This window comes from Anabrus simplex, chromosome 4, assembly GCF_040414725.1.
Source record: "Anabrus simplex isolate iqAnaSimp1 chromosome 4, ASM4041472v1, whole genome shotgun sequence".
In the NCBI taxonomy this organism is placed as follows: domain Eukaryota; kingdom Metazoa; phylum Arthropoda; class Insecta; order Orthoptera; family Tettigoniidae; genus Anabrus; species Anabrus simplex.
The window spans coordinates 252,353,840-252,368,911 of record NC_090268.1 but is presented as its reverse complement, the minus strand read 5'-3'; positions in this window follow the sequence as shown (position 1 = coordinate 252,368,911).

Genomic DNA, 15,072 nt, shown 5'->3' with positions numbered 1-15,072 from the left:
GGTTCTTGTTCTTGTAGAATAATAAACCCTTGGTGACCGTTTAAATATCCGTCCCCATTCCTAGGACGGAGCCTTCATAAGTTCCCTTTGATCTGAATATACAGGGTGTTAGGTGTATACGTGCAGATATTTCTTGTAGCAATAGAGAACAATGTGACTAACCACTATATATCAAACTTTTAGTAATCCGCGGAAGTTATTTCCGAGAGCAAAGTGATATGATGTTTTTAGAATAGGTAGTATGCCTCGTTCTGCGAATGAATAGCTTTCCGTTGATAACAGGCAAGTCACGCGCCATCCGTACCAAACTGGTTTCTGTTTATGTTTCAGAGCAGATATACTACTGTAACAGCTGAACGCTACCTTTTCAATGCCACGAGATGTTACGTAATATACTTGCCAAACTGGTTATGTTTACGAGCAACTGAACTACGATAACAGCTGAAGGCTGCCACCGGTGTTCACCATGTTACGTTACATTCTCGCCAGACTGGTTTTGTTGTTAGTATTTAGTTTCCGTCAGACAACCCTAGTTATCGGTTTCGGACCCTGGAGCTGTATCGAATTGTCAGCGTTAATACTGGTTCATTTGCTGTTACGTCATTTAGGGGATTTGGATATCTGTGGTCGTCAGCCCCATGGTCTAGTGAGTATGGAAATGACCTGAAAACCTATGTCTTTACGCCAACGAAAGCAAGCATGGGATTAAATTGAATTAGGCAAGCACAGCCAACGTTTTACTTCAAACGAATAATGGACATGTTATACAAATAAATAAATTAAACGTACCTACATTTCGTGCCTCCTGCCGGGCTGTGTGGCTCAGAAGGTTGAGGTGCTAGTCCTTTGACTCCAACCTCGCAGGTTCGAACTTGGCCCAGTCCGGTAGTTTTTGAATGTGCTCAAATACGTCACACTCGTGCCGGTAGATTTAGTGACAAGTAAATAGAACCCCTGCGGGACTAAATTCCGGCACCTCATCCTCTCCGAAAACCGTAAACGTAACGCAAATACCATTATTATTATTATTATTATTATTATTATTATTATTATTGACTACTCGCCAATAATGTCTGCCTAGAAAATACTTCTCATCGTTTATAACTATGGATCTCGACAGTTGTATAATGTCCTAATTATGATGATTTTCAAAATTGGCTTTACGTCGCACCTACACAGATATGTCTTATGGCGACGATGGGACAGAAAAGGTGTAGAAGTGAGAAGGAAGCGTTCGTGATCTAAATGAGGTTCAACTCCAGCATTTTCCTGATGTGAAAATGGGAAACCACGGAGAACCATCTTCAGGGCTGTCGACAGTGGAGTTCGAACCCAGTATCTCCCCACTGAAAGTTCACAATTTCGCGCCCCTAACCGCACGACCAACGTATTCCAAGTTCTAATGCCGGGTTGAGTACCTCGGACGATAGAGCGCTGGTATTCTGATCCCATCTTGGCAGTTTCGATGGAGGCTCAATTCGGGGGTATTTGAAGGTGCTGAAATACGCCAGTTTCGTGTCTGTAGATTTACTTGCATTTAAAAAAGTCCTGCGGTACAACATTCCAGCACCTCGGCGTCTCCAAAACCCGCCAAAGTAGTTATTGGGACGTAAAAAATTACATTATTATTTCGTGCTTGCAAACGAAAAGCATATGTGTAATGGTAAAATAAAGCAAAATAAAAGTGGCCAGTCTGAGTTGCTCAGACGTTTAAAGCACTGGTTTCTTGTTTCCAACTTAGCAGGCTCGATCTTGGGTCCGTCCGATGGCATTCGAAGGTGCTCGTCAGCCTCGTGTCGGTAGATTTACTGGCACGTAAAAATAACTCCTGCGGGACTAAATTACAGCGCCTCCAGAAACAGTATGAGTAGTTAGTGGGACGTAAAGCAAATAACATTACCGGTATTATTATTATTATTATTATTATTATTATTATTATTATTATTATTATTCACCTGTTCATACTTTCGTCTTATTCCTCTTTTTACTCTCCTTTTAAGTCGTATACTTGTTATTCATATTTGATGTTTTGTTATTAATATTATTGTTATTTTTATAAAATTATTATTTTTATTATTTAGTTTATTTCGTTTATTTATAACATCTCTTTAGCGTCATGTGACACAATACTTTTTCCGTCTTTAATTCACCTTTTGTGTCGTGTCCCGGTGTACTTCTGTCCTGTGCTTCAAGACAGTGCTGCAAGATCTGTATTTGTTTCCCCAGCCCGGGTGTGTTTCGTTTCTCATGTGACAGAGTTACATCTTACGTTCTGTTACATGTTTAAGTTTGGCCTTGTGATACATCGCCGTTAATCTGCTCTGCAGCCTTTAAAAGTGTAGCATGGTCAATGACCTCAGTGCTTGTTTTGTTCACATATCTGGACTAAGAACTCGTCTCACTCGGCACAGCAAGTTCAAGGCCAACCACTTCTATCTGTTTGTTTGTTTATTTATTTACCCAGGCATGTATGTCAACATTGTACTATGTCAACATCGTACCATGAAAACGTACTCAATAAACGGGGTGTTTGGGGGGTCTCTGTCCTGGGTGGTGTGTTCTGCGGGCCTCCTCTGGGGTCCGTGTTGTTGCTGCGGTTATCTCTCTGGGCGTTCATGTATTTACTAACATGTTCAATTCAATTTATTGTATGTACAAGACATACGTCCAACTTGAATTATTTCATCCTCACAACTCTACTTCCTTACTCCATGGCCCAAGAGCTACACGTATAGCTGACGGCCCACCCACCCCTCTACGAGTCTGGGAATGAAATAACTAATTTGATTGAATTATTTTCATATTTCAGTAGTGATGAATATAAAACAAGCATTTTTTGAATTTTTATACGTGTTAATGATGATGATTGCTGTTTTAAGGTCATCGGCCCTTAAAAACGCAAAGTGTCTTCTGTTTTAACTCGTAGTGAATAAGAAACAAAATATAAATTTATCGAACACACATAAAGAATCAAAAAACCGAGCTCGATAGCTGCAGTCACTTAAGTGCGGCCAGTATCCAGTATTCGGGAGATAGTAGGTTCGAACCCCACTGTCGGCAGCCCTGAATATGGTTTTCCGTGGATTCCCATTTTCACACCAGGCAAATGGTGGGGCTGTACCTTAATTAAGGCATGGTCGCTTCCTTTCCACACCTAGCTCTTTCCTGTCCCATCGTCGCCATAAGACGTATCTGTGTCGGTGCGACGTAAAGCAAGTAGCAAAAAAAAAAAAAAAAAAACACATGCAGTGTAGGATTGAGCAACTGCCGAAATGCGTTCAAGGTCAATGTCTAGCGTTTTAACAAGCACGTCTTCCGCACTCGCGCACTGAAACTCTCGATTTATAATTTTTGTTACCGGTACATCAATTTCCCTGCTCGGATTTATGAGAATATCGAGACTCAAAATACTAAGGCGATACTGTACTGTACTCCCAAGCCATTACTTTGCAGATATGGCGTAACATCTGACATACCAAAGTAAAACTCGTAGCAATTGTTCAAAGTGATCACCCTGGGCTTCCCTGCAGGCTTCACTTCTCCGAATCCAGTTGCGACGCATTCGAGCCAAGACACCAGAGTTGTGTCCGACTCGTTGGCTGAACGGTCAGCGTACTGGCCTTCCGTTCAGAGGGCCCCGGGTTCGATTCCCGGCCGGGTCGGGGATTTTAACCTTAACTGGTTAATTCCAATGGCACGGGGGCTGAGTGTATGTGTTGTCTTCATCATCATTTCATCCTCATCACGACGCGCAGGTCGCCTACGAGAGTCAAATGGAAAGACCTGCACCTGGCGAGCCGAACTCGTCCTGGAATATCCCGGCACTAAAAGCCATGCGACATTTCATTTCATTTCATTTCATTTCACCAGGGTTGTTCAGAATATCCTCTGCTGCTTAAACAATACGTTCACGGAAGTCGTCCGAAGTGGTTACTTCAGTTCGATATACTTTGTGTTTCATGTTCCCCCAGACATTAAAGTCCATTGGAATAATGTCTGGAGATCTGGCTGGCCAATTGATGGTTCCACATCGTCCTGTCCACCGTTGAGGAAATGTCTGCACCATCGTGTAAAATCCACGTGGTTCTGCGTAGTCGAAGCGACACGTCCTCTGAAAGCTCAAGTAACGTACTGTATCTACAGGAGCAAGGTAACATTAATAAAAAGATGATTAGTCCACGTAACCGACTTCCTACTACACCCATCCAGGTATTAATTCATAACCGGTGCTGGAAATTGCCTTCTCCTACTGAATGGGGACGTTCCACAGCCCATGAGTGGGATATAGTGGGTTCGAACTCCTCTGTCGGCAGCCCTAAAGACGGTTTTCCGTGGTTTGCCATGTTCACACCAGACAAATGCTGGTGCTGTTCCTTAATTAAGGCCACGGTTGCTTCTTCACGATCCTAGCCCTTTCCTGTCCCGTCGTCGCCGTAATATCTATCTGTGTCGTGGCGACGTACATCAACTCGTAAGAAAATGGTAATCAGCTGTCAAAGACACTGCACCCGTTGAATATGGTCAGGATGCACTCGTTCTTCATGCAGTGCCCTACGTATGGTCCAAGTTGGTACACCAACGGCACGTGTTATACTACGCGTACGGCGCCCGGGATCATCGTTTACTATTGTTAGGATGCCCGGCTCCATGGCAAAACGGTTAGCGTGCTGGCCTTTGGTTACAGGGGTCCCGGGTTCGATTCCCGGCAGGGTCGGTATTTGAACCATCAAGGTTATTTTCCCTGGCATGGGGCTGGGTGTATGTGTTGTCTTCATCCTCATTTGATTATCATCAAGATGCACAGGTCACCTACGGGAGTCAAACCAAAAGACATGCACCTAGCGAGCCGAACCCGTCCTGGGATCTCCCGGCACTAATATCCATACGCCATTTCACTTCCATTGTCAGGATGTCTTCTTTCGCGTCTAGAATTACACGTGGCCGTTTAGGCCATCGCTTCTGAAAGCGTGAGGTAACACAACCTGCACCGCGAATACGCTGCAGTACAGCAAGTATCGTTGCTGGATTCGGCACCCGTCTGTTGGAAAGCCTTTTCCGATTTTCCGATAGATTCATTGAGGGCGACCCGTGTTCTGTTCTGCCACACGATACACTAGCAGCATATCATGGTATTCGTGGTATTCATACACTGGCATTATTCAAATACTACTACTACGAAGTAACTCGCGTACTAGTACGGACGATAATTCGCCTCTCTGACAGCTGTTATTCAGGTCAAGGTCAGACAGACAGCTCATACCTCTAGTCCGGTGGTTTCATGTAGGGGCGGGAACCCGTCCCACCACACCCCCGTCGCTAGAAACAGCAGACGACCGACCGGCCCGTGACAGGTCTAGTGAATTTGTCAAACTGCTTACGTGAAATATTCTCCCACAGTGTGATTTCAATACCATGGATTCTTGGGAGACCAACTCGCCGTATGCAGAAACACCCCGTGTTGACGTGTACGTAAATAAAGTTTCTTACGTCAACGAAAGAATGCGTGGGATAGGATTTCCAAGTGAGTAGTATCAGAACTGAATTGTCAAAGCACATCGAACGTTTTGCTTCATATCAATAAGGGACATGTTATAAAAATAAATAAATTAAACGTACTTCCTTTTCGTGCTTCCAAACGAAAAGAACTTGTTTAATGGTAAATTAAAGCATTCTGCTTTTGCAGTGCCTATTAAACGTATCAAAATAAACGTTGCCAGGTTGAGTGGCTCAGACGGTTCAAGCTTCTGATCGGTAGAATTACAGGCACGTTAAAGAATACCCGTGGGCAAAATTCCGAAACCGCGCGTCTCCATTGGCACGTAAACATTTATTATTATTATTATTATTATTATTATTATTATTATTATTACTGAGCGAGTTGGCCGTGTGATTAGGAGCGCGCGGCTGTCAGCTTGCATTCGTCGTAAAGCCACCTACCAATATTATAATAAAAACTGTGTTAGTCCATTATTACTAACTATTACGAAAATAAAAGTTAAACGCCCCACTCAAACTTCGTAGCTGGTAATCTATCAGAAAACACTAAAGAAAATAGTGAACTTTTAACAAGTCCGAATTATTATTAATCTTATAATTGCGGACATGTCTCCGGAATTACCGAAACATGTACTTACAAATTGTTTTACGTCGCACCGACACAAGTAGGTCTTACGGCGACGATGGGAGAGAAAAGGGATACAAGTGGGAAGGAAGCGTTCGAGGCCTTAATAAAGGTACAGTCCCAGTATTTCCCTGATGTGAAAATGGGAAATTACGGAAAACCATCTTCCCGGCTACCGACAGTGGAGTTCGAACCCATTATCACCAGAATACAAGCTCACAGCTGCGCGCCCCTAACCGCACGATCAACTTACTGTATGCTCCAATGCCGGTCTGCGTAGCTCGGACGATAGAGCGCTGGTCTTCTGATCCCACCTTGGCAGGTTCGATGGTTGCTCAGTTCGGTGGTATTTCAAGGTGCTGAAATACGCCACTCTCGTGTCTGTGGATTTACTTGCATTTAAAAAAGTACTGCTTTACAAAATTCTAGCACTTCAGCGTCTTCGAAAACCGTGCACGTAAAGATATTATTATTATTAGTAGTAGTAGTAGTAGTAACATTATTATTACGGACGTTTTAATTAAACGGGTCCGTTACATTACCTATCAGCACTTACTGTCCAGTAATTAGCCTTCTGTCCACCTCTGTGTTATAGTGGTTAGTGTGATTAGTTGCCAACCCCCGGAGGCCCGTGTTCCATTCCCAGCTCCGCCACGAAATTTGAAAAGTGGTACGAGGGCTGGAACGGGGTCCACTAAGCCTCGGGAGGTCAAATGGGTAGAGGTGGTTCGATTCCCACCTCAGCCATCCTGAAAGTGGTTTCCCGTAGTTTTGCAATTCTCCAGGCAAATGCCGGGATGGTACCTAACTTAAGGCCACGGCCGCTTCCTTCCCTTTTCCTTGTCTATCCCTTCCAATCTCCCCATTCCCCCGAAAGGCCTACACAAGACCCCTGTTCAGCATAGAAGGTGAGGCCGCCTGGGCGAGGTACTGGTCATTCTCCCTAGTTGTATCCTTCGACCCAATGTCTCACGCTCCAGAACACTGCCCTTCAGGCGGTAGAGGTGGGATCCCTCGCTGAGTCCGAGGGAAAACCAACCCTGGAAGGTACACAGATTAGGAAAAAGAAAAATAAGCCTTCTATTAGAAACGCCCGGCGGCAATTCCACAGTAGACCGAGCACGATAGCTGCAGTCGCTTAACTGCGGCCAGTACCCAGTATTCGGGAGATAGCAGGTTCGAACCCCACTGTCGGCGGCCCTGAAGATTTTCCGTGGTTCCCCATTTTCACACCAGGCAAATGCTGGGACTGTACCTTAATTAAGGCCACGGCCGCTTCCTTCCCAAACCTAGCCCTTTCCTGTCCCATCGTCGCCATAAGACCTATCTGTGTCGGTGCGACGTAAAGCATCTAGCAAAAGAAATCCACAGTAGCTATTTTTCCTTCGAGCAATGTTCACGCATGGTTGCAACTACGGTTTTTGAAATCTGTCTCATTAATAACAATATGACTGAATACTTACAGCCTTTTCTTTCAGTGTCCACCGTCCTTTCATTGACTGAAAAGTTTATGAATAAGCATAGACAACTCGCATTGTCTATTGTCAGAAATTCATCGTAGACTGTCGCAATAACAGCACAGAAATGTTGCGCTCATTTTTCATTTACTTATTAACTATTTCCTTTCATTTTGTCAGCTTGGATCACTGAGTAATGCCATTGACGTCTTATAAATCACACACAATTACACAATACTTTATTCGCACGTATGTGCTGGTGCGTGTCTTCGAGGTCACTGTAAGGATCCTGTGTACATTTCACACAGAGTACCCTAGACCGGTTTTCGAGTACAGCAAGTGGCCTGGCACGTGAGTCATCCTCTCCTACTTGCCAAGCCTTTAGGGGAAGTGCACAACAACATGTGTTGGCCTGCGATAAGAAACAGGTTCAACAAGCCCTAGACTCTGCTACTGTACTTCCACTACGCGTGGACAGAATGACGTAACCGGCATATCCTGCTACGGCCGTTCAAAACACATTAGGTCCTGAAATATTTGGCTCAGTTATGGGCAAACTAATAGGACAAGATAAAAAGTACATAGCATATATTGTGAGATGTCTTTTTCTTTGCCGACTAACTTAATATCTGCACGTATACACCTAACACCCTGTATATATAATTTGTGTGTTTTATGATGAGCCTTAAAGTTAAAGATTAGAGTGTCCCGTTCAACCCTGTAGTACTGATTGGATGGCGCCCTTACATTTAGTTTGAGGTCTTACATCTCAAAATATAATTTTTTTATTGTTTATTAGTTGCGATAGATTCGGACCGTAACACTCCCTGAGATAAATGCTGGTTGGGACTCAGGCTTTGAGCGGGTACAGTACTATTCGAAAACGATTGTAACCTCCAACGGTATTCCACAAATATCGCTCAGAATGGCAGCTGAACGTCTCTCTCGCTTCTACCCAACGGACAACCACGAGTTTACAGGATTGATGACCAAAATGGTATTAAGTTATTTAGTAGACGGTAGATTCGTTGTTGGTCTGCGAGGGTATCCGTCACTCGACGCAGAGCATGAAACACATAATAAATAGTAACATTCTCCGTTATTTGAAGATCAGCGAAAGTATGTACGGTAGATAACAAAAATGAGATCAAATGAAGGGGCGTTTCCCGTCTATTATAGTATACAGAATTTTACATGAAATCAATAATGAATGAGAAAATATTACATAACGCGTTTCATCTCTCTATAAACCCTTACTCTATTCCGTGATTTTTAAATCATATGTATATCAAAACATGCTCCTGAGTGAGTATACTCTAATATGAATTTTAGTCGAAATATATCGAGCCGTTTTGCGTGATGGTGGAACAAGCAGTCAGACGAACATAAAAACAGACACGAAAGCTAAAAACTACTGATACGGCCTTGAGTTGACTTAAAAAGGATAAACATCTTAAAAATTGGCAAAATAAACGACATTACAGACAGCGGACCTTCTATAACTTTATTTATATAGATAAATTATATATACGAAGAGTCCTCAGCTCGAGACTGTTTGGATCCATTTCCAGCTGTTGATAATACCCTAAGTAACACTGAAGAGGAGTACTAGGAAGATGAGGAATGATACAATTTTCGCTTTACGTCGCACCGACACAGGTTGGATGGAAAAGAGCTAGGAGAGGGTAAGAAGCGAACGTGGACTTAATTTTAAGGTACAGCCCCAGAACTTCTCTGGTGTGAAAGTGGGAAACGACAGAAAACTATTTTCAGGGCTGACGGCAGTGGAGTTCAAACCCACTATCTCCCGAATGCGTACTCACAGCTGCGCGACCCTAACAGTACGGCCTATTCGCACCATTCACATATTATTTATTTATTTATTTATTTATTTATTTATTTATTTATTTATTTATTTATTTATTTATTTATTTATTTATTTAATTTGTTGTTCAACAGGTATTTCTGACCACTTACAGAATATTTCCATTTCTTATTTCTAATTTTATAAATAATTTACAATAAAATTAAAATATGAAACCTAACACTATACTTATGAAATATGGACCGTTGTGTGTGTTTCAACTTATTTTAATTTCTCCTAAAATATGCATAGTGAATCTAAATTAATCTAAGGACTAAATTATTCATGGTACACATGTATGCTACACTATTATTATTATTATTATTATTATTATTATTATTATTATTAGTTTGAAGTATGGGTGAATCATTACTAAGGAAATAGAAGGGTAAATTTTACTGCAAAGAATTGCTGCAATTCGTATGAATCGTACTCACTCCCTGTGACAATTTCTGCAAGCTATGACAAAGGAACGAACGCAGTCCTCATAAAATATGTACAGTGTATTGAGGTATATTTGTGTCGCATCTGCGACTACAACGGAAGATGTCAACAAAGTAGATGCCGATGCATTCTTGTGATATTAGCGTTTCATGAAATAGGACGTTTCTCTCGTTTTTTTGTAACAATATTTGGTGCTCATGCTTACGAACGGTTGATCCTTCGAGTAAAGCAAGAAAGTTAAATAGTTGCATATAAGTACAGTAAATACCTTGACATTATAATGGCGAATGTTTCATAAATGTGGGCCGTATAATATACTTAATTCAGTTCACACTGCAAAGAAAGAACATTCGTAGATAATATTCGAATGGCGAAAAAGTAAGCAATTTATGAAAGTTCTCTGAAAGGAATGAACTGAAATATATTGCTACGGCTCTCATAAAGGAAGACATGTACATTGCTATAGTTTCCAGACCATTGGAACACTGAATATTTCATGATGTTCTACTTCACTGTTCTGAACGTAAATATGTATCGCATGAAACAGTAGCTCTCAAATTTTCTTGAACAAATTCTAACTGCTAGGAACAAAGTATCTCTTTGTTGTACTGTATCTTACGCAACATTTACAGCAATTTAATCCGCAAATAATCTGATACAGGCTTCCCCCTACAACGCAAAAACCGCACAAGAGGCAGTAAGTGAGGCCCATATTAAAAGTACAATACCCTTTTACGGTACCAATTCTCTAATAATAATCGCTCTTTACGAAATATTGCTATACTCTCCGACCTACGACCACTCCTACATCTGTTGTTGGAGAATTGTGTATTTGTTTAGTCCAAAAAGCAATTTTCATTTCAGATCAAATATCGGACACGTATCGTAGAAAATGTGATATGTATTCATGCCTATTTTCTACAATTGGTATAGTCTCGTAACACCAAAATTAATACAAAAATGTGGGGTTTTATTTTCAAATTATGGTATAAACAAGGTGTCGCCATCAATCACGAATTACCGCTACCTCGCAAAATGTTGTCCGGTTGGCTACACTTCAATAGCTCCTCAGCTGTCCTTTTCACTTGCCTCCCTGTCGTCGGTGTTCTCATTCTGCTCTTGTGTAGAAGTGTTGGCTAGTTTTAAAGTTTATAGCTCTAAGCAAGGTGACAATTATAATAACGTCAAGTACGAACAAGGAACAGAAGACCTACCATTATCACAGTGTGCGGGAGGAGGCTTTCTTCTTTGTCGAGGTAAAGGGAAAACGTATCTGTTGTGTAATACGAGTGTAGTCGTTGGGAAGACAGGATACACTGAACGGCCATACAGGACTGTTCACACGGCGATTCGCAAGGCTTTTCTCCTAACACGTCTATGAGAAAAGAAAGTGTTCATGAGCTAAAAAGTCAGTTAACGGAAAAAACATATTTTAAAGCAAACTGACAAGGATAAAACAGTATCTCAGGCTTCAAACTGCGTCTCACAGATCTACATCCAAATTAAATAACCGTACGAGGATGCTGAAATGGTTAAAAAAGCATTTTAGAAGCTGGAGGTGCATTGTTGGATAATTTCAGAAATAACTTTGAAATAATAAATGTCATAGAATCTGTGTATCTTTCAGCCAACACAATGCTGAGAAGAGTTTATGACTAGGGACATTATTTCTCAACTTAAGGAACATCTGGATATCATTTTTCACTTCAGCTTGATAAATCCACAGACAATGTTGTTACTATTCGATCGTGAGTATTCGTAAGGATGATTTTTATGGTTTTAGAACAGAAGAGTTACTGAAGGTAGTTTCACTTCGCGGGTGAACTACGGGACAGGACATCTATTCATATGTATTCATTTCTTCTTTAAAAAAATCCTGTAAGCAAATTAATTTGTAGGTCAGATAAGAGATGGTTTTCCTTCTATGGAAAAGTAGTTGTAGTACTGTGTCGCAACAAGCACTGTGTGTGAAGTGTTTGACTATTAATGAGGCTATGAAACTTATGGTTAAAATTGTCAACAAACCGAGAACACGCGCTCTGCAGAGACTGGCTTATTAACTGAGTTATCAGTATGAAGACCTACTGCTTCACAGTGAAGTCGGCAGTTGATTACTGGACGAGTTCTACAGCGTTTCTACGAACTGTTGCCTGCTGTCTTGAAATGTTTCAAACAATGTGATGTGCTATATCCTGAACTTGAAGATCCGTCTGGCTGCAACAGTTAGCATTCCTGGTCGACATTACATAAAAACTTAATTAACTCGATTTCCAGCTCTAGGGAAAATATTATTTATCACACGCATAAGGAGAAAATAGTTTACAGACAACTACAGGGTCTCTCATATAAACTAAGACCGAACGCACAGTGTTTGCACTCTGCACTACGGCAGTTGCCTCAGCCGAACTTACACCGCGCGCGGCCTCCCTACTTTAAGGCTGATGACACACGGAGCGGTTTTTGCCGAGTCGGCAGCCGCGTCGGCCGCCGCCTGTGATTGATACACAGAGCGGTTTTTGCCGACTGTGACGAAACCACTGCCTGCTCGAACTGCATCTAAAATGACTGCTTATAAGCAGTCATCGGGTGCGTATCGAGCAGGCAGTGGACAAAACACATTAGTGAGCGTGACGTTAGGTGAGGAAGCTAGCTAAAATTACCGAAAAATAAAGGATTGTTCTTATTCTTATTCCAAAAGTCTACTTACTCTATATGTCCTTTTACGTGTATATTATTGAATTTCAAAGACACTTCATGATATCTAATACAAGAATACCTACCAATGATACAATCGTCGCGTAAATTCAGTCACGCCCGACTAGAGCGAAGCATCAAGTCGGCCGTGATTCAGCTTAATGTAATAAATCTATGGCGCTAGAGCGCGCACAAAGTCTTCAAAACGCTCGCTGCACCGCCAGCTACACGACAGGCCGAGTCGGCAAATCTGTCGCGTGTCGGCGAGCACCGCTGTGTCTGTTTCATCCCATCTGATACAATAGAAACATGCGCCGACTCGGCGGCTGACTCGGCTGCCGACTTGGCGAAAACCGCTCCGTGTGTCATCAGCCTAAGCGTGTATACAATCTTATATTCAATCTTACCATATAAAATACGCTGTAAGAGTCGTCCTTCCTGCATTATACAGACGTTGAATCTGGTAACCAGATTCCGGCTGACGCGAGTGAGTTCTGTCTTTGTAATGATTCTGACTTTTTTCTGATGTTTTCTTTCAGTTCCTCCAATGTGTGAGGATTTGTTCGATACACTTCTTTCAGCTTAGCCCACAATAAAATTCACACTCCGTTACATCTGGAAAACGAGGGGGAAATAGACCAGAACTCATCACTCTGTCTGCAAACGCTTCCGAGATTGTGAGAAGGGAATATTCTGCAGTATGAGAAGGGGCTGAATCTTGTTGAGACCACCCACGCGGTTTGTCCTTCTTCCGTTAATTGATAGGGGAACGGATTCAAAGTATCATCTTGGTACCTCTCTGCATTTACTGTAGTTTCGAAGAAAATAGGCCCAATTATTCGCCTTGCACTAACACCACACCAAATCCCAAAATTCCTATTTAAATGAGGGCCTTCATAAACCCCATTAGGATTTTCTGCACACAAATAGCGAGAGTTATGACTGTTCACACGACCATTAAGATGAAACCAGGCCTCATCCGAAAAGAACACAAGCTGTGGGTCGAATAGACGATCATTCAATGATACAAGATACCACTCTTGTGGCTGGATCAGCAGGTATTAAACAATGGGCCCGTGTAAAACTCTACGGTTCTGTAAAAGCCTTTTAGCTCTGTGTGCAGAAGAACCGAAACCCCTATTTGCCGTGCTAATTTTCTGAGATGGAGCAATTGGTAACCTTTCCCTTGGTTTACTTTCCTGCCTGTTCTTGATAAGTATGTCGCTTACTGCTGCGCAGTGCGAGAAGAAGGGGATATTACCTGAAAATGCAGAAGATAGTTCTATCGAACGTGCCTCTGTGAAATACAGTTATAGGATTACCACCACCATTGATGACAATGTACTGTATCACACTACTAACGCCGTGACGTGTGTCTCCTGTGTGAATGGGAGGAGAGGTACTGGAGCATCCACGACACTCACCCGATATGGCTCCGTGCGATTACAATATCTTCACAAAAATGCAATGAACCCCTTCACGTCAGACGAAAGTGATCGTCTGTGTCTTAGGTTTTGACATCATCAGAGATGGACGCACTGACGGTTTGTGACACCTTCCTCAAGTGTAGACACGGGGAAAGAGTACATGGAAGCAACGTAACTTGGGTTTCCCCTGACCAGTTAAAATTATACCAGTGTTGTTATTACCTTGTAACCAACCTACGTATACTATACATGAGCCATTATTGTTTGTGGCGGGCTGTAATACTAGACGAATCTGATCGTATTTCTAAATGAATATATTAATTGCTAATTTAGGAATACTATAGCTCATGCTATCCCAGGAAATATGATACAACTACGCTATATAATTTAATATTATTCAGTAACAGTGTAAAACCTTTTACCTTAGCTATGTTGATGGTGAATTTACCGATAAAACGAATGCATCCTATCATACACTAAACAGATAACAATAAAATTAGAAAAAGACATTCATCGCATGGCACGCCCATCAGGGTTGTAACGCTGTACTTTAAGATAAAAGATGTTGATAGTCACAGGACCTTTAACGATTATATTTATTAAAAATGTTGATAGTCACAGGACCATTAACGATTATATTTATAACATCCTTCTGAAGAAATTATTAACATTTCATCGTCATACTGAACACTTGAACTTACCGTTCCATCGTTAGTAGTCTGCCTCGGCTGCTTCAGTAAAGCAATACCGTACTCTTGGATCTTGGGGTCGTTGCGAGGTTTTTTCCCCTGTCACTTCATCGTCCAAACGATAGGGTTCAGAGGAGAGCATAACTACTTCAAATGAGGAGCAAAAATGTGCTTACTAAAATATTTATTCAATATAAATCGCGATAATTTATTACATTGGCAAGAAAAGTCACTTAAAATTTTCAGAACATATTTTAACGCAGTCACAATGCATAACGTGAGTGGTAAAGTTTTACTGAAATTGTTTATTACTGTCTTTCAAGGAATGAAAACGTAGTCACTTAGACTTCACTGCCGTTATCTACGGTCTTAAATA